The following is a 25,244-nucleotide window of genomic DNA, read 5'->3' on the forward strand; positions in this document are numbered from 1 at the left end:
AGCAACTATCCACTTGCACCTCGTTCTTTGCACAAGCTTGAGGGATTTGGGCCCTAGGTTTATCGTTACTGCATAGATCTGTGAAAGGACAAGCTGCAATCTCATTGTAAGCCATAACTAGCTAGTAAGCCTGTCTGAAGAATAGCAGTAAATCAATACAGACGCAAAGAACAGACAGATAGTACAACCAGCTGCCAAAGTATAATACCCTGGCTTATTAGCTTTTTGTGATTATTGTGATTTTCAGTATTGGGTCAGTCTTTAAAATCTTGTATACTACCTACCCTATTTTTAACTTTACTAGAGAAGAGGCTGGTAACATTTTGAAGTGACTTAGAAGAGAAAGCAGATCCCACTGGCTGCACAAAGTTCTTATTAGAGCTACACAGAAACAGTCATTGAGTAATCAGGCTCCCAGATAATAAGCAGTTTAAAAAAAAAAACAAACCTTAAGATTGAAAACTTAGGTGGTAGATTTTATCTAAGCTTTTCAGGTCTATATTTAAGGTTTGCTATTCTTTACACTTAGATTGTGCAGGTGATGTTCAAGGTTTTGTTTAGTGTTTAGAGATGAGTTTTCCCTTTGCCAATTTCAGCATTAAACTCCCATGAACCACAGACTGTTGCCAATGCAATTAGAAGGGGTTTAAGGAATGAGGCCGTGTGACACACACACTTTACATATAGGATAACCAGGAGTGGAGAGGGATGGCTTAATTATGTTCATCAATTGTCAAGGTCACCAGGACCTCTGAAACATGAGTACTTGCCAAGTCAAGTCAACAACCTGACGATGCTGTCTTCCTTTCATGAGGACAGCAACATCAGCTCGCCTGGCAGCTGAAAGCCACTCTTTGGCCCAGTTCAACTAAAACTTTTTTGAATAATCTGCTGCTTTGTTTGTTGGTAGCATCAAAGTTCATACCTTGCTTTGTTCTTAACAACAAATTCTTCTACATTCCTTACGTATTATGTATTATAGAGTAAATTATATTGTGTTGAATTTTATAGTCAGTCAGTCTTTTTTTTTCCCCCTATGTTGTTAAGCCCTTGAAGATTAGGAAACTTGCCTTAATAACCTTTGTATGTGCGGCTCTTGGGACATCCTTGATATTCATTGAATTGAAAGTAATTATTTCTTCCTAACCATGACCAGTAGTTATTAGCTGATCTTAAATGCTTTTTAAATTCAGCTTTAGGGAATGTAGTTTTCTACAGTTGGGAATCTTTTCTCTAAGGAATACAGTACACTTTTGGGGGGAAACTCCTCCCATGGCATAGATATGAAAATCTCTGTCAAGTTTCATGTACTTCTGACTGGCTCTGGCAGAGTAAAAGATCCTTTCTTTTTTGTAAGGGAATTTCTGGGTTAGGCCCTGTTTTGAGTGCATGACATTTTTCCCCCTATGTTATCTTCCACTGGCTGCTCCTAGGGACCTGCCACTTTGGCTGTTTATACATCCCATGTCTCTCAGAGGAGTGATGAATTGTTCATTGCAGTGGCATGATGCAGTTATTTTGATAAAATTATTAACACCTATTCACAGATGCTTTGTTGGAACTGTGAGGCTTTCACAGAGAATGTTTAGCCTTTAGCAGCTGCACATGGAGAAATTGTTGTATTACTGGGGTTTACTTACTTCCTTTTATTACTATGTTGAGAATATTGAGAACAGCTTTGATCAGTTTTGTTACATTACGTGAAGAACATTTAGAACCCAGACTACAACTATATTACTGTTGCATTTACTATGGAGTAAATAATACTAACTAACTAGGGAATAGGATATTTTACAGAGATTTATATCACTATGCTACACATGAAATTTTCCATATTGTAATACTAGAAAAAAAGTTTTCTAAGTCTGAGCACTTTATAGTTTGAAAAAAAAAAATTTTATCTTTTTTTTTTTTTTTTTTTTTTTTGAGATGAGGATTGAACCCAGGGCCTTGCGCTTGCCAGGCAAGCGCTCTACCACTGAGCTAAATCCCCAACCCTAGTTTGAAAATTTGTAATTTAACATAGAAGAGAGAATCCAATGGGTTCCGATCGTGCTAAGTGCTGATTTGCTCATTACTCTTTACCCTCTCACAGTCCTTGAGAGAGGTGTGACAGAAGCCATGTTTTACAAGTCATGAAAGTTTCTAGAGAGGAAAACCACTCCAGATAAGTGTTGGTGCCAGCAGTGTTGGCACTTAAGCATTTGATTCTGGAGGCAACTACATTTATCCACTTTGGAAAAGGATCATCAAGAGGGATTAAAAATTTAGCACTTGAGGCTTATTAAGGGTTAGAGTGGAATAATTATTTATGTAGCTGGAGATGCTGTAATTCCCACCAGAGCATTGCAATATGTTGGGCACTCTCTGCCTCTTGTGAAGGAATCTCACATTTTTCGTCTCCCAAAGAGGAAGTCTTGCTGTCACATGGGTTGATTTCTTACTGTGTATGTTTTCAGAGAAGGTATATCCTATTGAAGTGCTATAAAAGTACGGCTTTATAAACCACCTCTCCTTGCTGTGTGGTAGTCTTCTGTATCAGAACAATGAATCCTTGTTCTTCTGGTGCTCAAAAGAGATGAGTGTGGACAAACAAAGCCTTCATACTACTTCCATTTTGCTTGTTGGTAATTATGGGACTAGTCTTATCTTCCATCTTGAAAGTCAGAAAATAAAAGGCCGAAGAAATAGCGGTTGAGCCTGGAATGCTGTTCTTCATCAGGCTGTTAGGTATTTTGTATTGTTACTACAGTTGTGGGTTTTGGTCTTGATTCCTATTTGTGAGGCACACAGTAACATATTAACTTTAAAATATATTCAATCAAACCTGCTTTTAAATTCTTGATTATTTTTATTCTTTCTTTTTAAAATATAGACCTATCAGATTCTTCCTAAGAGAGCCTCTTAATCCCTAATTTACAGCCTATTCATTCTCATTTTAGAAAAGCCATGTAATATTGCTATAATGTAGAAACTTTTAAAAATATTTTTAGCACTTTTGAGATACACACACACACACACACACACACACACGCCATTAAGACACAGAATCAGTGTGATCATTTCTTTTTGTTGATTGAAAAAAATTCTAAGTCATGCCAAGTAGAAAATATATATGTGGTTCCCCCTTCCTTTTCCTCTCTCCAAACCTGCCCATGCATCTCCCACCCCTTGTGATTTCACAGCCTCTTTTTCCTTTATTGTTGTTATGTGTTTTTGTGTATAAGTATATTCCTGAATACATACATACAAGCTACTCAGTCTGTATAATGTTACTTGTATGTATATCTTTTCAGGGCTGCTGAGAGCAGGAGAAATAATTTACCCCAGGGGAGAGAATGCCAAATGGTCATTCTTGAAAATAATATACAAAATTTTAAATGAAGTGATATTTTCATTGTCATTTTATTACATAAAATTCAGTGAGAGACATAGCAAAACTATCCTTTCTCCTATTACATATCACTGTGAGGTTTCCAACTCCCTCCCTGTCTGGAAACTTAGTCACCTCTGAATATTGCCTAGCCATGGGACTACAGGATAGGCTGCAAATAAATACTGTTTGACTTGTGTTGAATGTAAAGTAGGGTGGATTATGCAGTACGATCAAAATAAGATAACTCTCAACCCATGCCCAAATCTTCCTCCATCCCCAAGATTAAAATAACTATTTAATCAGTGTTACTACAGTTAGGTCATATATTTCATTAAAATTCAAAGAACCTGTGTTTTGAAAGTCTATGACAAAGATATGAAAATAGCCATGAACATAGCATGTGAAAAGTAATTTAATGTATTTAAGTAAGTTGGAATAGCACCATGAAAAAAATTATGTATGTGTATCCTACTCTAGTCTGTATGATTGAACTGGATTGACTTTAGCAAAGAAATTGGCTGAATTATTTTACACACAACCTAATGCAGAAAACTGAAAAGTGACCTTACTTTGGCATTTATAAGCAGTAGTACAAATCAATAATTAAATTGACCCCATAAAATTTAGGGGTCATACCATTGAGATCAAGAAAACACCAAATGCAGCATGTACAGACAAATGAAGCTCAGAAGCACCTTTTCATATAAATGTAATAAGCGTATCAGTGTAATAAATTGCATTTCTCAGAAGCCAGTTGAAAGTGGATTCTGTTAAATCAGCTGTGGGCTTCTGAAAACAAGATTTAGTAACAGGTCAGCAATGGACTTGCCATATGCCAGAAATGGGAACATGCTGGTCACTTATCCTTACTAATCACTGGTTGATTCTCTTCAGTATCATATTCGATTCTATGAGAAAGATAAATATTGTATTTAAAATGTATCTAAAATATTTTATTCATTGATAATTAAATTGATTATTTAAATGAGAGGAGAACTTTTAAAGTGATAGGATCCACGTGTTAGTTATCTGGCCTTTTATATACCTGTAAAATGTGCCTATACTTATTTATTTAATGCTCTTCTTCATGTGTAACTAATGCTTTTAAAGCTATATGTAAATATATTAATATTGATAAAAGTTTCTTGTATATATCTATTCATTAGAGTACATAAGTTAAACAGGTTTTATAGTGAAGATGTTTTGTTCTGAGATTGGCTTTGCTCTTTGATCCTTTTGTCCAGTATTCATTCAACAACTGACATGTAATTTGAAAATGTAGTACATACAAAAGTACCCCTCCCTCTGTTTTTGGTTGCAATGTCTGTTGCTGACCCAGGTCAGGCAGTTTCTCTTCGCTGGGCTTTTGTTTTCTACTTCTCTAGTCAGTGTCAAGTCCTCCTGTGAGCCCCAGGGAGAATGGCAGGAATGGTTTAGCAGGAAATCACTTACTAATCACCGTTTGTTCATCACCTGCAAAGAATGCAGTTTAAATGTCAAATGTCTTTACTAGAAAGCATTTCCTGGAAAAATCTCTTAATTGTTTGTCTTCATTGCCTTGATCACCTCATAGTATTCCCTTTAGGAACTTATTAGCTTAGAATGTAAATGTACTATTGGCATAAGGTCCCATACACGGCCCCGATAGCACTTGCATACTATCTTTTTGGATCTCCTCATTGTCCCACTGGCCTGTTGGTTTGATTATGTCCAATATTGTGTACTGGAGGTTCTGGGCAGTTTGCTCATCAGTGAAATCTCATTGGTAACTTAAGATCGGCTGTGGAAAGATTATTTACACCATGGGAATTGGCCAACACTAGAATCCAAGGACAACTCCTCCACCAGAGAGCCTTTTTGAGGAAAATTAGTCTATGCTGAGTAGCCATGTTAGATGTCATTTTGATGTGTTCTTTCCACATGTTAGAAATATTTAGCATATAACTTACTATTTCATGTACCAACTCAGTGGGAGCAAATTACTTTGCCCTTCTGTGATTCAGGTCGTGGTCTGTAATGTCAGAATAGTAGTACTCCTGTTGTAACTGAGTGAACTGAATAAGAAGTACACTGTCTTGATGCACAGTGAGCACTCAGCTGAACCTACCTCTTCCCTCTCTCTACTTCCATTGATATAGATATAATTTTAGATTTTTCTTTTTAGATAATTCATTTCCAAATACATAAAGATTTTTTTTTTTTTCTAGAAGGCAAGAGGCATTTCTATGTTAAACATGTGAACATATGCCCATGGATATAAGTATGTTGATTTAGGCTGTCCAGGCTTGATTGTAAATAGTAAGGCCCAGCTTATAAACCAATTTTCATAACCTCAGAGTGGAAGAAAATACAGCTTGGTTATTTTTCTAGACATCAACTCTTCTCTTTCTCTTTATGTTGTTTTTGTGTGTGTGTGTGTGGGGGGGGATGACAGGGAGTAAGAGTTTTATTATTTCAATTTTTGAACATATAAAAAATTAGATTAAAATTTTGAATAACACATTGGTATGTATCTTTAAATTATATATACAGAAATAAGCCAGCATTTTGTATGCTCATGTGTACATCAGTGAATATCTTGTTCTGTCACCCTTCACATGTTCTTCATCGCTCAATTATATTAAATCACTCCCAGACAACCTTGCCTTTCATGATTACATTTTTAGAAGGATCTCCAACTTCAAGTTTCTTGGCCTTACTATCTAAAATCATGACAGTAAGAGGATTGGGAGTTGAGTAACTCACATTGACACAAAGAAACATAAATGACTGTTTCATTTAAATTAATTATTTTGGGAGTAAAATTAGAGTCAAGAATACTGGAAATCCCCCTAACTGAATGCAAATGAGACAATCCTGTGAGGTGTCTCTGTGGTTATGTCTGAGCTTCACTTGACTTCTAGTTTTAAGAAATAGGTATAAAATCTTAGTATTTTCATCATCTCTTACAATGTGTATTTTGTACATGCTAAAAAAAGTTTGGGGTTTTTAAAATAACTGTTGGATAATAAGCATGTAGTGATACAGAATTCATCCAGAGATGTGCTATGGAAATCTGGGGTTAGCGATTATGATTTTGTTTTGTTAGAAATGTGGTTGTCTAAAAGTGTGCTTCATCTATTACTGTTGTTTGTGTGTGATGCATGTGTGGATGAGCATGCCAAAGTGTGCTTGTGCTGATCAGAGAACTGGTTTGTAGGGTCAGCTCTGTCCCACACTGTTCAGTAGATTAGACATGAGCAAATGCTGGCACCAGGCTGTTAGACAAGCACCTTTACCAGCTCAGCCGTCTCAGCAGCCCTGGAAATGTAGTTCTTCTGTGGAGTTTAGCATGTATTAAATAGTGATCACCTTTTTGATGTCTTCTAGATGCTGTATATAGTCCAGAAATAGTTCTTTTATGTATGTTTAGAGACTATAATGCAGCTTTGATAATTACTTACGGTTAAAGTACAAGGCAATGTCTTGGCATGAAGTTTATTTTGTAATAGGAATGTAGACAATATGCAAGTGTTACATTGAATTTTTAATTGTGTGTAGACATGTTTTATGATACTACAGAGAAGTACTGGGAAGAGATAGTTTAAATGGGGTGGTATTTCTTGCCTTTTCTGGACATTTTAAAGAGCGAGGGAAAACAAAAGGCTAATTATGTCTCTGGTAACACCAAGAATTCTCTGAGTTAAACTTTAAAGATGCAAATGGATATTTATTTATGTCCTTCAAATAGTGGTTGCAGATTTACCTGGAGGAAATAGTTTCATATGAATAGCACACAAGTTGTTGACAAAGTTTGCTAAAACATAAGTAATGACTGCTTTAAACTGTTAAAAACGGAAGGCTAACCCCAAGGAGATAGGCGTTCCAAAGAGAGCTGGCAAAAGTAAATGTTATACAACATGGGAAGAATACCGGGGGAGAGCTGACAGAGTGCAACAACAGGAAGATTAGTCACTTCTAGAAAGAAAAAAAAAAAGGCGGGGTATGGAGAAGAGTATTTTAAGCAGGGGCGTTGACTAATATGCAGTTTTGGACCCATTGGGGGCCACACTGGCCGAAACATGGAGTGCCAGTAGCACCAAAGCTCCAAAAACCCAAGTACAAAGTTTGCAAAAGCAGTGAATAGGAAGAAAATGAAGAAACATTAGATTTGAGTTTAAGGAAGCTTACAATAAAAGGCTGATGGTGTCCTCAGTGGAACAGATTGGCTTGGCTCAGGCTGATACGTTGTTTGTGGTGAAAGAAAGTCTTACATGTCATTCACAACCCTTAAGGTCCCATTCACCTATTCCATACAAATAGGTGTCTTGATTGTGTATGCTGTTTGAAATAAGTTTTGCTTATATAGAACATTTATTTATCTGCAATTAAGGAAGTTCAGATACCCAAATATTCTAAGAGTTATTTCTGTGTCCTCATATAAGTATTAGTAGTAGTTATCAGTATATTTTATCAAAGGTACTTTGGAATCCATAACTGAAAACCGGAAAGTAAGCTGTGTGCATGTGGGTATTGGTGGAGTTCTGTTAAATACCTGCTTGTACTAAAAGGAGGAGGGAGATGCAAGAAACTGATTTTGCTGATTCTAATCACATGTCGAATGGGAATAATAAGATGCCTGCCTCAACAACAGGTAATGAGAATGGACTAAACTGAGTGCAAGGGTATAAACCTTGGATGACATACTGTTTCTTTTTAGACTCTTTGGCCAAGTATGGCCCACTGACTTGAGTGGCATATTTTTAGCGCATGAGGAAGGTAGATATTGGCAGGGACATGCTTCTTTATACTGCTTGGTTATTTATTTGTGATGGGTGTCATTGGTTGTGTTATTTATAATAAATACATTACTTGTCCATCTCTTAGTCATTCTTATAAATTACATAAAATATTTTTTAATTAGTTACCAAGAGAAATCTGTTCTGTTTGGGATAAAATATACCTTTCTCACTTAAAAGTAAAAATGAGTGATGCGTATTGAAATAGAGATAAAAACACTAACCTAATTTATAGATCTTAGATTTCTTTTTTATTTTGTATAGCTATATGAAGTATATAATTCTGTATCATTGTACTTATGGAAATGCAGAATGCAGTGAGCCATTTTGCTCTGCTGGTTTTGTTATCAGTTACAACACTTTTCCTTGTTCACGTGCACAAAATTCGCTGAGGTAAATTCTAACACCTAACAAAATAAGCAGGTAGTATAGATGCCAAGTGCTCAATCAAAGTCCAACTTTTTCTACCTTCCCCTGTCCCATGCATAATGGAAAGGGAAATATTTTTTAAACTGTAGCAGACAAATAATTATCAAACACTGAAAGTCCTTCCTTTTCCTGGAGTGGACACAGTAAGTCATCCTGAGTCACTTGAGGGCTTTCTTTAGCCAGTTTTATTTAAAGCATCAAATCGTGAGGATAAATGACTCAGGGGTGTGTGTTGCACAGTTAGAGCATTTCACTTTTAGGGCACCATTCCCACACAAATCTCTCCCTACTAAATATTGGTGAGTCTTTATTTATCCACTATGGAAGCACACTAAAACCTCCCCTGTTCTGACCTGTGTGCTCTTTATTTGTGTTTATTACTATTTTGTTTTCAGATGAAGCCTTGTTTAAGGAATTAAGTATAAGTATGGGCCCAGTAACAGCTGATGAATATAAAGAGGCACTTAGCCTATTTATCTAGAAACACCAGCTTCACTGATATTTTAAAGTGAGCGAAATGTTTAAATGATGAGGCACTTACACTTGGAGCTTAACCTACACTTCCCCTACCATCAGCAAGAAGTTACTACAGATTGTATGAGTTCTGGAATTAGGTTGAGAAATCAGGTTGAAAAACCATAATTTATATAATCTCTATATTTGCATATGTTTTCATGACAGCATAAGACTGATGGGTCTTCCTAGCTATCACTCAATAATGCCAAGGTAATAAAACCATTTGATCAGGAGGTTAGATAGGAATATCGTAAGTTCAGTGCCAACCTGGGCTTCATTATGAGACTGTCCTAACAATTGTGGGAGTCTGCCAGAGTCCAGCTCCCAACCTGTCAAAGGGTTCTCCTGGGGGAGGAGAAAGGAATGAGGAAAAGATAGAAAGATAGAAAGATGATAAGAAAGACAGAGACACAGGATAGCTTCCGGAGGGCCCTAGGTCAATACCCAGTTGCCTTGAGGTTTATTCCAAAGGGTGAGGCAAAAGACCTACCCCTTTCAAGATCAAAGGATAAGGAACAGCCAAGTGTAGACCCTTCAAAACCTGGTAACCATGCCAGGGGCCAAATCATTCTATTGTGCAGCCCTACTGGGTAAAGCAAGCTCAGATTTTCTGACCTTCAGTTAGGTCTTACTAGGGAGGCTCCACAACAAATAAATCCTATAATCTATTTTACGCAAAAATCTATGCAGCTACTTACCAAAAGATGGCAGAGTATACGTTTTTAGCATTTTGTGTGTGTGTGTGTGTGTGTGTGTGTGTGTGTGTGTGTGTTAAATCAAGTGTTCCTACTGGAGGTTAAGACAGATTTCAGTCTGTTATTAACTGGTGAGTAAATCAAGCTCATTTCATTTCATCTGAAATGTAACACCACTATCCAGGGGTGCTGTAGAGAGAGGAGTTGACTAGAAACTGGATAGAACTGTCCATCCCCATTATGGACACTTTTGATTTTAGAAATAGTTGAGAATAAATACACTTACATGGTATGTCACCAGAAGGGAGCCCACATAGGTACCTAAATAAGTTGTTGGTAAATGCTGCCCAGTGGCTATATTTCTTAAAGCTTATGGCTGAATTGTAACCCAAGGGAAAATGCTTTCATCCAACAAATGTACTCCTCAAGTTTTCATGGATTCTTTTTGTTCTAAGTTTTACTAATTTTCAACTTAACAAGCAGAAGCTAGCCAGAAAATATCCAGAGGTAGGTTGACAGCCAATGAAAGAACTGCTTGGTTCTGGATTATTTTTGCCTTAACTTTAGGGACCTGGCTGCATGATTTGAACTGGCTGGTCTGATAGACTCATGTCCTCAGCACCTCATTCAAGGAAGGTCATTTCAGGTGCTCAGTATTCAGGGAGGCACTTGGTCCAAGTTGGTTTCAGCCCATCTCTTATGGGATGGCCCTTGAATTTCTTAAGCTCTGTGTGAACTCATAATAATTGTCTCAGCCTTACACCAATTAAATCCACGGGCTGAGATGGGAATGAGTACAAGTATGACTTCACCAGTGGTGGTTCCCCAGCAGAACAAGCCCTGCTGATAACAGTGCCATTGTCCTGGTGGGGCCTCTGAAGAGATGATCTATTTAGAAAAATGTGACAACTGGATCAGTTACTGACATCCTAACATCCAAGAATCATAAAACAAGTTAGAGAAATGTGCTCACCTGTGTAAACATATATTCATATTTGAGTGTTTCCAAAAGGGAGTGAACCTTAGCAGATCCTCTTCCCACCATGGTTCTGGCCAGACATGCTATCAATTACTCCCACTATGAAGAGTTCTAGAAGTCAGCTCTTAAGAGTCAGGTTTATGATCTTAGGTGGCACTTTATACCCAGCATTCACCTTGCTGTGTTGATGTAAAACACATGAGAAACATGCTAAGAGTCTTGGTACACAGGCTTGCAGTTTCACCAATAAGGATAATTTTCTACTATGCAGAGAATATGTGCTTTCATGTTCATAATTCTCTAATAAGTCTGTGATAGTAATATAGTAATCTTTTTTCATTTCACCTTGAACTATTTAAATTCCAAAGGAATAAAATAAATCTTGTTATCTTTTGTATCTCTAGGATTGAACTTTCCAGACAAATCATTTGAATGCCTGTTAATGACTTCTGCATGCTGTCTTATCCAGTCATAATCTAGGGAAAAGAAAAGTAATCAATGACACCAGAATGGAAATTAAATATGGGAAGAGGGAAGCATTGCTCATTCTGTAAAAATCACAAGAACTGATGTTTCCCCACATTGAGTGTTGCACACATTATGAAAACAGTAGCCTTTGCAAAAGTGTTTCTATGCCAGGAAGGCAAATAGAGTATTATTTTAAAATTGAGCAAAATCTCATGGTAGCAATTATTTTACATGGCAACTTTCTTTCAGCAACAGGTTTTAGAGCAGTTAATTTGTTTACTAGAAATGAGGAGGGTAAAGGAACTATGGGCAAGTGTGTGATTTCCTTACTATCAATGTTTGAGAGCAATTTTTTTTTTTTTGTATAGAATTGGAAACTTAGTATCTCATAGTAACAGTATTTGTATCACTTGTTTGGAGAACAGATTTTAAGTATGATCACAGGAAAACACCTGTTTTGACACTTGGTATGGGATAAGTGCAAACACATGGGTAGTCTGTGTGGGTGTGGAATAAACAAGAATGCTTTGGCTAGCATCCTGCAGGGTGTGGATCTGACAGTATTCCAGCTACTGCTGCTAATACTGTGGGATGGAAAAATGGCTGACCTGGAAATTCCTAACTGTTAGTACTGTAGCAGTCATACAGGATATGTTGTTTAAGGGAAGCATCTTGGATCCTTTTCACCAGCACCTTGGCAAGCCGACACTGTATATTATCCATTGAAGATGAAGCATGGATGCTGGTGAGTGAGGCAAATGGGAAGCCAGTTAACTAAGTTGTGAGGTAGGCTAGCTTTTCAGGGTTCCATGGAAAAGAGCCTCTGAGGCTGTGTACGTGGAGAGCTTGTTTAAGAATGGAGTCCTGGTCTGTAGCTTGCTCATGCTGCATAAGAAGCGCTGGCATTTACTCACAGATAAGGCTAATTCTCAAACCGGATTGACAGTACAGCCAAAGGGATGTAGTTTTCCGTAGAATTTTTGGTCTCAACTTCAGCTCCTGTTCTTGCGCTTTACTTGAGTCACAGTTATATTTTCTGAGATGAAAGTAATTTTCTTTCATTTCTAGTGCATTCCTGCTTTATTCATACTAGTAGGTTATGGATTTTAAATTAAATTGTTTGATGTGCGTGATTCTCGTCAGGACTGTTATTTTCAAATAGAGATAATTATTTAAGCAAGTTAGTATAATTTATGCTTATATTAGGTAGTTATATAGGCTGTATCTTATTTTTATATTTGTACATTAATACTCTGAATGAGCTAGTATTTTCTGTCTTCAAAATTGAGTTCATTTTTGGTATAGAGGTCTTTTTTCTCATGATTCATATCAGACACTAATAACATATCCATTAACAGCTTACTTGTATATTTATTTTATAGATTGGAAGAAATAATTTAAAATTTTTCATAAGTCTGTAGATCACACATTTTCCTAGAATAATTAACCTATACAAATAGATATTTAAGAGATATTCTCTAAAATCTGTAACAGCTACATTTGAGAACTTAAAGTAGATGGAAAAGGCTGTGGCAGGTGTTGTCAAAAGAAACGCGTTTAAATTTCTTTTCACTTTTAGCAACCATTGTTGGCCCTTCAACCTTTAAGAGTTGACACCCAACTCCATTGTTAGCATTCTCTGAGTCCTCATGATGTTATGTAGGTGGTGCTGGGATAAGATTTGGAAACATTTGTTAGGAGTATTTAATGCTTAACATTTATTCAGACATCTCATGTTTGAATTTATTACTAGCATGCTTTATTTATACAAAACTACTTTTTTTTTTGGTTTCTACTGAGTGGCATACCATTTAATTTAAAAAGGTTTATAAATAAATGCATTAATTTTACCACCTTAGGTCACCATTTGTTTAAACATGTTTTTGTTATTGCTTTATTTAGATGGGATTTTGCATTTACAAAAATGCAAAGTGAAATTGACTTTTTAAATTTAAAGTCAAATGGTCACCTTATTTAAGTAGTTGTCTTCCCTCCTCCTGATGTTGGGTTCATCCACTGTTTCCCAAACCTAGCTCAGTGATAGGATGTTTTGAAATGTTAAGTCTGTCTTCCAACCCAAATCGAAACCTACTGAAGCAGGATTGTAAAAGGGCAATGGAGGGCTGACACAGCATCTTAGTGTACAAACAGCATTTGCTGTGCAAGCCTGGAGACCCAGACTCCCCCAGGAACGTGCATACAGGGGGAAGGAAAGGCTTCATGGTGGTGGCCTCTTCCCTCCTTGGATATGCCATGGCACATGTCCCTCCACATGCCATGCACTCACACACATACACACACAGATAACACATTTCTAAAACCAGAAATTGAGAGTCTGAGTCTTCTCCCTTTATAAAATCCCACTTTCTTCCACATTAGCCTGTCATTGCTTAATGAGAGCTGACTATATTATAGTATTGTTCTCATTTTATTTTGCTTCATTTTATAACAATATTTGGTCCTTGGATTTATTAGACATAGGTAGGCTTAACCTTCCTCAAATAAACAGCTTCATTTCATGTATTGTTGACTGTGTATTTTGGAAATGAGGAAGAGAATTAACTTTTGTTTTAAAAAGATTATTTTAAGTAGTCGCTAAATTACTTGAGTTTTTATGTACCAACTAAATGGATTATTGTTAGCATATCAGTTGCTCTGAATTTGAAATTGATACCCAAAGTGAAGTATTATACACACGTAGCTATTATTATATAATAGGGTCTTTTCACACCTATGTCCAAATGCCCAAAGCAGGACTAAGATACTGTGCATGATTAATTTGCTCATAATTTTAAAAAGTGAGAATGCCTAAGTTGTCTGAGTCATTTTCATTTGATATAGATATTACTAACATTTTTCCAATGTTTATACTTAGTTTCTAAGTTTCATTCAGCTTACCAAAGCAGAATTACCCTGAGATCTATCTCCTGTACTATTTAGTGGTTCATAGTAAGCAGCTCAGTGTGAGTGCCTCAAGGCCTGTGGGAGTTGAAGAGCTGGGAGGTCTGTGTTCCACGCTCTCTGCACCTTCCTGGGAAGTGCAGCGTTGTGCAGCATGGGCAGTCAGCAGTCTTAGACCTGCGGGCTTCACCAGACTGGGCTGGCACGCTTGCCTTCCCCCTCTGGTTTTCTTTCCTTTCTTAGTTCTATCTCTTGCTCTTGTCAAGCCTGTACACTCCTTGAATACCTGCCTGGTTTCCATCAAATTCTTCTCTTCGTCCATCCCCCATTTACCCTCATCTGTTTCTGGTTGAAAGTGATGTACTTGATGAAATGTATGTTGTATAATTAGAAAATAATAATTTTTCTCAAGTAGTTTTTAAAAAACTAATTGAGTTTAATCTCTCTGTCTTCCTATTTTCTCTTCCAATTCTAGACAGCTTTGGCTTTCTACTTCTTGCCTGTTGACCAGCTTCTTGAGGCTTTTTTTTAATTACATTTATAAATTAATTTGATATGAAGGTTGCAATGACAGTGTATAGTAATCTTATGCCACTTTTGGACTTTCAACGTTAGTACAGGAGGCATGCTATAACATGTGTCCCTCACTTTTTGTTCTAGAACTAGTCCTCCATCCCCCTTCATCCATGTTTTGGCTTTCTGTGGGATGCGTGAATGGCTGCCCCCATGTGTTTTGTTGCACATTGCTTCTTGTGTTCTAATGGGAATCTTGGTGATTCTTCTCAATTGCTACCTGAACTCTGTGCTGGTTGCTGCTCTTGTCCCAGGGTCTTGTGCTGGCTGGTCATGTCTCTGTCCCTTGACAGAACCATGATCCCTGGATGGCTGCCTCTATACCCTTGTGAGGATGGGGAATATTCCTCCCCCTGCTGCTACAATTGAGCTCTGTGCTGGGTACCACAGAGCCCTCTACACTTGCTTTCAGTTGCTAAGGCCTCCCGAGCTTTGGCTGTGGCTCAGTGGTCCCATTGTCCAAACCCTCAAGCTTTCCTAGCCTCGACACTCAGTAGTAGCAGCAGGTGTTGGGATTTCTCCGACTCCTCAGGCCTTGGGAGGAAGAGAGTGGCCGTTGACATAGACCTCAAGAATTTTATGAGTACGCCAGGAAACTTCTTCAGAAGATATGTAAAGGTAAGATTCTAATTTCTCTAGGAGGTTTTTTCAGATGACTAGACAACAAAACCTCTAGCTGTGGATTTAATGTAAATGGATTTGACTAGCAAATACATAGAGAACTCTTGTTTGATGACACAGCTACAGCTTGTCCTGCAATGGGCATCTACTTATTGCAAACACTTGTTGGGGGTGGGGTGGTTCTGTGTGAACTTTACATTTCTATTCTGTTTTACTTACATTAGATTTTGGTGTTAGACAGCTTTTAAAGTGTTTTCCTCTGTGATTTGGATTAGAATTTTGAAGCATCTTGTTTCTTCATCTCACAGTCTTCTTTGTGTATTTAGTAAGATTGTTTTTGAGATTTAAAGTGGTAAAAAATTAAAATAGAAATTTTCTATTTTACCAAAAATGCCTGTATTTTAGTTACCACTTCATTTAAAATGAAGACATATTGAACCAGTTCTATCCTTACATTCTTCTAACTGGGAAACAGAAGCTCAGCTCTGATGTGGTACCAGAGCATGCACTTGTTCCTTGTGGAGTTCCTGTCACACATTCAAGCACTCTACTGATGTATCAGCCTCTTTGCTCTTAGAGCTTTGTTTGTTCTCCCCTCCTTCCCTCCTCTCTCCTTTCCCCTCCCTCTGATCATCATCATCATCATCATCATCATCATCACTCCTGAAACTTACTGATGTAACCCAGCCAGTCTCAGCTCTCACTGGTCTTCCATCTCTGAGTCTCTAGTGCTGCAATTACAAGTGGGAGCCACACATGGGCCTGCTTTCAGTTTTCTTAAGGGGTTATCCCACTCCCTCTAGTTATTAGTTGGAACTTTCCTATGACTGGTACGTTGGGTGCTAGCGTTGCTATTTCAGAGTTGTGGGAAGGAAGCAGTATGAGCCATGTGTGCAGTGTAAACCATGTGCACAGAACTACAGCACCATGCCCACACTTAGCTCATTTCTAACGTATTTCACCCCGCTCTTCACAGGCACTAATCTGTGAGCAAACTTTCTCATTTGATGATTACTGTCAATTCATAACTTTTTAAACCTTTAAAAAAATATAAACCTAATATCTTAATCAATACTCTAAGTTGGAATGAGAGCTCTTATTTCCAAAACCAAAACCAACCTAATTCTAGTACTAAAATTAAAGTATATACTTGCTAGTAACTTTACAAACTGAAAATATATTTGTTAAGATTTGCTTCTATTCTGTTCTACGTTGCAACTCATTTAGTCATTTAAAAATAACAATGTGGAGTCCAAGGCTAGGAGTTTGCATTATGGTTAAGTATGCCTTGAATACACTTCCCTTGTTGTATTTCTCCAGAGATCTTCTGTTCTCTTGAGATGGAGAAATCAAATGAATATAAGAATGTGAACTCTTAAAAATAATGAAAACACATGTAAATTAATTTATAATGATAATTATTTCAGAAAAAGTTTCAATTTCTTGTCCATATTAAATCTTAGGTATGTGTGCCTATTCTTACAGTAAAGTCCACACCCCAATTTCTGCATAACTCAGCCAAGGGGGAAACTTATACTTGTCTATCCCCGTTTTCTCCCCATCCCTGGAGTGGAGACCTCCATACAGTGGAAGGAGGAGCAGAATATTTATAGTAGATGTTGAATTAAGCAAATGTAAAATTTTTATTATTTTATTTGCTTACTGTAATAAGTCAAAGTCTGTAAACCTCATTATACATGTTCATGTAGAAAAGAAATAAAAGAACAGACATGTGCTTCATCAGAGCAACTGAATGGAAAAATGAATGTAGGGATATGACCAGTATATGACCAAAAATATGCTGATATTTTTGATACTTTAGAGTTATGCTGTTCAAAGCAAAACATTCCTGTTTATTATTCATTTTTATGTAGAACTAAAGTCATATTGGTTAGTTTTACAGAATTAAAATAATCTCTTAGCTAATTTTCATATCTTATTGTTGTCTACCTTAGAATCATATCTCATTTCTTTTTTTTCATAGAAAACTTGAGATGGTGATAAGAGGAAGGTAAGAGAAGAGTAGGGGAAAGGGTAATGATAGTTTATACCTTTAGAAAATTGTCAAATAAATAAAAGAAGGAACACTTAAGAAAATAATATTGCTGCATGAGGATGAGGAAGGTAAGACTTCATGAAGCTGAATAGCCCACCGTGGTCTTCACTCTTGACTGGTACCAGAAAGTGTAGCTCCAGAAGCTGCCTGTAGGATCCTTGCTCTTTGAACATCCTAGGCATTGAGTGCCAGCCTTCGGCTCTCATCCTTTGGATAGCTCAGTGCTATCAAGGGGAACCAACATAGCCCCCATCCAGTTCATTCTAGGCTGCTATTCTCTATCTGGCTTTGTGACCTTGGGGTGTTTACTTACAGTCTTCTCTCAGCTATAGTCTCACTCTCTCTAAAATATGCATAATATTATCTCCTTGTCAGAGTTTTATGAAGATTTAATTTAATGAGACAGTTTGTGCCAGCACTTAGCACAGTGGCTAGCATACATAAAATGGTGAAAGTGTGGACGTTACTATGTAATTTTCTCAAGGTCACACAGCTAGAAAATGAGTCACAATTTAAACACAAGTGTCTCTGAATAAAAAAGTAAGTAAAACTAGAACAGATATGCACACATGCACACAATGTACTACAGGAACTACAAAACAAAGTTCATACTCTATCTGCACCCTGGACCCTAGTCTTTCCTCTCAATTAATCTCAGTCTCTCTCCCTCTCTCTCTCTCTCTCTCTCTCTCTCTCTCTCTCTCTCTCTCTCTCTCACACACACACACACACACACACACACACAGATGATAAGATGAAGTTTTGAATGCAGAGGGAGAAGTAAGCACGTTTGAGTATAGGTGAGTGGGTCACATGAACTTTGAAAGTGAGAATTGGAATTTCACCTCCAGTGTTCAGAAGCTGTGATCTTAGCCAAGTTTCTTAATCCCTCTACTGTTCCTTATATATTATGTATATTATGTTAATAATAATAAAGAAGTATTACATGTGTTATCACAGACATTAAATGATACAAATACAAATCAAAGGCTCAAATTACTATTGGCTTTGGTTAACTGTTGATTGAGATGCAAATGTCTCTTTAACAGCATAGTGTCTTTATCAAATTGACATGTCTAATTAGTGAAAGCTATTTAGAGATAGCTAGGCCTTCCATTTTCTAAGAATCAAAATGATTTCCCTGTAAGAACCTTGTCCTGACATAGACAGTGGAAAAGGGGGAAAATATATCAAACAATGAACCCAAATAATTTGAGAAAGGGGAGACATTCTTCTCATCTTGCCTGATGTTTGTTCCTAACACTGGAGTGTCCCAGATATTGAGAGCATTGCCAGTTACACAGATGGCAGAATAGCCTTTCAGTCTTTCTTTTCTGAAGCAGAACCTAAGCTAGCAGTGGAGGATCATCCTGAAGAGAGTCATCAAAATTAAAATGTCAGGGTTTAGATTTGAAAGCTACCCATGGTAAGTATCAGATTCAAGGTGTATTTTTTTTCAATGACCTTCTTGCTGCTCTTTGGCCTCTCTTACTAGATTTGAAAAGCTTAAGGCCAGACATGTTTATGTATTGATTTATAATCTCAGCACAGTTTCTAGGAAAAAGTGGAAACAGCATATGTTTAATTAAGTTAAAGGAAATACATTGCAGAAATGGATAAGAAGATTAATGTTAGGGTGTAAGGGTACCAAAGTGATTAGAAAGAAAGGCTGTGGTGTAGGACGCATGGGGCCCCAAGACTCCCTTGGAATAAAGGGACGGATTAGGACAGATACTGCCTGTTAGAAGAGGTGTGTGATCCTATTTTCTAATGCCTGGCCAAGGAAGAACTGAAATGTGCAGGATAGTTGTCCGCACAGGAATAAAGTGTTCAGAATTGCTCTTGAGCATACAACACCCTTGAAGAATGGAGAGCTAAAGGAACTCATCTACATCTTGTTTATGTTGTTCAGGCTAGAAAATATTCCTGGCATTACAAACTCAATTGGATACCAGAGTATGGAGGGGGAAAGTATTAGAAATATATCCTTGGTGTATATCATTATGAAGAAATTCTCAAAATCAGGTTTAAAATGCACAGTATTGTGAAGTTGTAATTTGTAACAATTAAGTCATGGAGTTATGCGGATGACAGAGAAAGAGTATAATTCTAAAAGCTGAAATATTTGCAGGGGATTATTGAAATAGCTTTGATGTTTGTTTTGTACTAAAACCCTAACTGCTCTTTTGATGTTTATTTGCAGACATAGTAAGGTAAAGGCATCTCTCATCCTTTATTAAAACCAGAAGACTTAGAAGAACAAAGGAAAATGCTTCATGTTAAAGCAAACACTTTGTGTTGATACATCTAAAACCACCAGCAAAAACGGATGCTCCTTTGGGCTGCTAACCTTCCCACTCAGCTCAAATCGCACATTTGAGCATCAGTAATTGTGGCCACACATAAAAGGGGAAGGACTAAGACCATTCACGGGCTACTGCAGGAGTGAGTTTAGCGCCGTGTAAGAGGCATCCTACTGACTTAGCTACATGCATTCACTCCTTGTATTTGGATTCTGGGGAGTGTCTGCTGTCACCCGAAAAGAGCATGTTTAGAAAACATCAGATGAGAGTAAAAATCAAACCCCACTTGAGCAAATGTTCCATGAGCATTTGTATCTGAATTTGAAAAGGACCATATGTTACAGCAGTGCTTCAGCAAGATTCAAATAGTGCTGAACTTTCCAGAATATCATCAGATCACTAGAGCACATTTCAGAATTCTTTGCCATGAAAACATACATGGCTGTAAGGTAAACATAGGATTGAGTGTGAATGGAGAAAAATTAGAACTAACACATGCAACCTCGTCATGTAAAAAATGGGGTCCTTTGGGCCGTTATTATTTTGGATGTGACGACTGTATGATCCTCTTTGTTTGGCTTTCTGGCTCTGTGTTTGAATTACATAGTTTTGCCATGGTGGAGATGTTGTCTTACTTCTCTTACTCCTGGTGTCCTTTCTTTTTCAAATTGTCTCTTACTTTCTCATGCCTGGCTTTAGTTTTTGTTGGCAGCTTTTTGTGTTTTAATTAGTTGGTAACTTGGGGATATTATTGAAGCAGTACATATTAACTAATAGAAATGAAACACATCACAAAATCTTTTCCACGTGAAGAATTTAGATAAGTAGGGTGCAAGCTTCCCCCCCTTCCCATTTCTTTGTTATGGAATGTGTTTATGGTAGATTAATTTGCTCTGTTTTCCCCTGTTGTAAATAAAAGATAGCATGCTGTATATGAAGGCATTGAAGTCTCTCCCTAAGGAGAATGTTGTCGTGAGAAGAAAAAGTTTCAATGCTAAGGGTGAAAATATTATAAAGTGAATATAATCATTTAGAATATATGATGTAAATTACAGAAACTTTAGGGCATTTCTAGTAAATTAGAAATGTTCTAATTTAGCCTTGTGGTTAAGAACCTCAGTTCCAGAGCCAGAGAAGCCAGGAACCCTGCTTCCACTGTGTAATGGTTATGCTACCTTGGGGAAGGTACGTGATTGTGTTCCATTGGGGAACTCCAGATTTCTAGTCTTTGTAGTGGGCATAATAATAGACCGTAGGATTCTTTGAGGATTAAGTAGAGATTTGAATCACATTGAGCCATGCCTGAAATACACCAAATCCCGAGTAAGCTGCTGTTTTGCCTTAACCTCTTGTTTAATGGAGAGAACTGAGGGAAATGAGTCTGAAAGGGAAAATAGAATGTAGAAAGAATCCATCCAGTCTAGAAGTCGACAGGGCCAAATCTGTACAGTAACATGAGCTCATAGCCACAGGTGAGTGAGGAGAGAGAGCTAAGCCAGAGACAAAAATCATAGGAAGTCCCTGGCAGGGATTGTTGTTGTTTGGATAGTGCTGCTTTGGAAGATGTTACCATTCCTTTACTGAGTCTAGTCAAGGTCAGTCCTGCATGTTGACATATAGTTGGGCAACATACTATGGTTACCTTCTTATAACCCTAAATATTCAGCTATTTCACATAATACAAGCCAGATTAATGAATTTTGGAACATTTCTTCTTTATTTTCTCCACATTGTCGCACATTTCCCTGTAAAGGGTTCTTTCATAGATTTTGCACTTGCTATTTTCGTTTGGAATAAGCCTGATGACTATCACATGAATCTCATTTTTGTTCATAGAGTGACTCCAGTGTTAGTTTCTCTTTTATCCCCCTCTCCTTTTGGTTTTTGAGACAGGATTTCTATGTGTAGATCCAGCTGTCCAGGAACTCACTCTGTAGACCAGGCTGTCCTTGAACTGACAGAGAGCCATCTGCCTCTTTCTTGTGAGTGCTGCAATTAAAGGTGTGCACTACTACTTCCTCATTAGACCTCTTGATGGCTATTCTCAGGTTAGGAAAACATGGCTGTGAAGTTTGCCTCAGCTATTTGAAGCTGACATTACTATCTACTTCAAAAAGTGAAGGTGGGTCAGAGAAGAAACCAGCAAAAAAACTGACATGGCGAAAGCTTCCCAAATTTTGGTGTTTTCTGACCCTGTGGTGGAGAGCTCTCAGGCCTGTTTAATACAGTGGGTATGGTGACATGGTCTGTCCAGCCTGCACACAGACTTTTGTTAGATCAAACCCTGAGAAAATAAGTAATGTGTTTCAAATTTTCAAAGTCTGATTGAATGCCTGAGCTTGTTTCTCCTCTATGACTTTGTAATTATCCTAACATGTTTACAAACATTTCACAAACTCAAATAACAAAAAACAACATTAACTTTAGTCAGATACTGTTAAGATTACAGTATAGGAACAGTTCCCTTGAAAATGGCATCTAAGCCCAGAGGTAGTTGATTTAGAACTATTCTAGAACAAAAATTATTTAAAAAATATTTTTTTGATGAGGTCAAAGTAACATTTAAAACAAAAGATTATGAAGCTGCTCCTAGTGGAACAGGCCTGTGATCCCAACTGCGTGAGAGGTTGATGCACGCTAGAAAAGTCAAAGCCTGCTTGGGCGACAGAGCAAAGTCGCCAGCCTCATCAACTTAGCAAGAAGCCTTGTCTGAAGAAGAAAAGAAATTCTTTAAGTGTGTTGTTAGACAGTGGTATTGCAATTGCCTAGCACATACAATATTATAGATACAATAGCTGGAACACCCCCAACCCCAGAAAAAGCCAAAAGAAAGTAATATCCCAGAGACTTGATTATTTTAAGTAGTACTGTCTTTGTACAAATAATATTTTACAGGTCCTTAAATTGGATTGAAATTATCCTTCTAATAATATTTAAATTATAACTTTTCTATTTTAAAGCTATATTGTATTTAGGTTTTGTGTTTCCCATAGGTGTTTTTCTGCTAGTAGCTAAGATAGGCTGGGAGACAGGTTAGCTTCTACTGAAGGTTTTTAGTATACTTGGAGTTTTCAAAGGAAGCCTTATAGCAAAGGAGACTGGAAGCCAAGTAGTTTGGGGATTTAGCTCAGGGGTAGAGCACTTGCCTGGCAAGCACAAGGCCCCAGGTTCGATCCTCAGCTCCAAAAAAAGAAAGAAGACAACAAGTCAAGTAAAGCTGGACTTCACATGAGTTCTCCTCTGTCGAAGGCAGTTGGGTTCTTAACAGTGCTGCCTAGATGGCCGCTCTCTGGAACGAACCATCTTGCTTCCTCAAGCTGTCTGGGGCTGATGAAGGAAGTGCCCTGGAAAGCTTGTGAATGGTCTTCTGGAAAGCAGTGCCCAGTGAGTGGTGATTTAGAAGAGGGTTGAGAAGCCAGCCCTTCCCCTCAGTTTTACTATTTCTTATGAACATTGGATAGATAATTATGTTTAGACTTGATAGCGTAAATTTTTAACTTACTTAAACAGAGGAGAAGAGTCCAAACACTGTTTTGGACTCTTAAACATTAAACTAAGTTGTGTATGTTTAAGAGGCAGATGATATTTAAAATATGCTCCTAAAGAATTTCACACGTACTTCCTAAGTGAGAAAGTAATGTAATGGAGGAAAGATAGGGTACAGAAGACAGAACCGGCTGCTTCTTATGGAGAAAATGTATTTTTAACCAACACCAGAGAATGTAGAATGTACTAGATCAATAAAAAGAGTTTTCTGAAATGGCTCAAAATGCCAAATGTGTGTTAATGAATAAATGAGTATATGAGTAAGAATTTATTTGGGTGAACAATAAATCACTAACTACATTTAGTAAGTTGTGTGTTCTTACATTTCTTTATTAGTTTTAGGAAAAGTAATCAGTTTTCAGTGATACAAAATTTATTGAAATGTATTAAATGCATCAATGTAATTCTAGATTTTAAAATGAGGAAAGAAAAAGTGCTTTCTCCCTTTACACAAGCAGCTCATCAGAACCTGGCTCTCAATTTTATCTGTGCTGACTGTGGAAAGTACTGGCTTTGTTCTACCTAGAGGAAAACTGAAGGAGAAAGCCTGGCTGTCATTTCTGACTCATCCTAATAATATGAACTGTTTAGTTCCTGTTTTTCATAGGCATCCATCTTGAACAATACAATCACACAGCCTACTCCCATGTGCTTTAGGAAGACAGGCAGACAGTGCTTTGAAATTAGTAGCACTTACAAAACAGGAGCCAATAAATGTTTTGTGTCTTGCTGTTGTTGCTTCTTTTTCAAGGTAGTGGTAAGAAAATGTATCAGGTAATAACCCCCAGGAGTAAAATGTTGATAATTGACCCTGGAGCATTGTCTTTTGCTAAGATAAGAAACATTCTTAAATTTGTTTTATTGAGAATTTCATATATGAATGCTACTTACAGCATTTCCCTCCTTCCTTCCTTCAGTTTCCTCATGTGTCTCCCATTCCTTCTCAATTCCATGGCTTGTTCTTCTTTAATTATAATTGGTGTGTGTGTGTGTGTGTGTGTGTGTGTGTGTGTGTGTGTGTATGTGTGTGTGTGTGTGTGTGTGAGAGAGAGAGAGAGAGAGACAGAACCTGTTGACATCATTTAGTCCTGCTCATATATGTTTAGGGCTGACCTCTTGGAATTCACTACTCTGTCAGGATCCTCATCCCTGAAGAAGACTGAGTCTCACCTCTTCAGTAACTATTAATTCCCTGTAGTTCTTCTTGGATTGAATTCTTGTGAGATTTCCACCAGCTACATTACCATGTGAATTTGGTGGTATCATTTTTTAAATTTTTTTAAAGATATTGTTTAGGAAGGGAAGTGAGTGTCGGTGTTAAAGTAACACTGAGGAGGCTGTGGAATAGTGAAATCACAAATTGATTCTCTACTAAGTGAAGTCACAGGCATCTGTAGAGAGCCAACACATGAAAATCTCTAATGAGAAAATATGGGTGAAGTTGGGGCTGAAGCAAAAAATTCAGCCATAGAATATGAACTTGAAGATAGAGCGACTTAGAGTATGAAGGAAACTCTGTCTGGACAGTGATACTGTTCTTCTTACAGTATCAACTCAAAACCTTCAGGGTCCTTGTCTTTGCCTGGGTGACCCACTGCTTCTGTCCACACTCCTTTGATGGTTTGCTTTTGAAATCTTTTAACCTTTTTGCTTGTTTTATGCAGCCCCACCATGACAGAATATTGTGAGGACAAGACTTGTGTCCTGTCCATATGTGCACTGGTTAAACCCTCAGTACTCATGGCTTCTAATGGATTTCAGAAACTGCCAGTGGGAGTTGACTATCAGGAGATGGGCTTTGCAGGCCTGCCACCACAACCACAATGTTTGGCTTGGAGGCTACTTACCTAAGTGAACCTCAATAGCAATTTCCAAAACAAATCTTTGATTTTTAATGAATAGGACAGGATATTCTATCAGACATTTTTGATCTTGCTATGAGTATTACAAAATAACAAAACAACATAGAGCCCAGGAGCAGATAATACAAAGGTACATAATTC

At 37.5% G+C, this 25,244-nt stretch overlaps 1 protein-coding gene across 12 annotated transcripts in view; it reads left to right on the forward strand.

The window, feature by feature from the left end:
* Positions 1–25,244, forward strand: part of Mbnl1 (muscleblind like splicing regulator 1) — a 115,773-nt gene that overhangs the window by 16,007 nt on the left and 74,522 nt on the right. Inside the window, exon 1 of one of the 12 annotated variants that reach the window (XM_036189509.1) lies at positions 15,313–15,333. The exons of the other annotated variants lie outside the window; for them this stretch is intronic. The gene's annotated coding sequence lies outside the window, so the exon portion shown is untranslated. Of the gene's footprint in view, positions 1–15,312; positions 15,334–25,244 lie in introns of those variants that run through there. 12 annotated transcript variants of the gene reach the window in all.

Source organism: Onychomys torridus, chromosome 6 (genome assembly GCF_903995425.1).
Source record: "Onychomys torridus chromosome 6, mOncTor1.1, whole genome shotgun sequence".
Classification (NCBI taxonomy): Eukaryota; Metazoa; Chordata; class Mammalia; order Rodentia; family Cricetidae; genus Onychomys; species Onychomys torridus.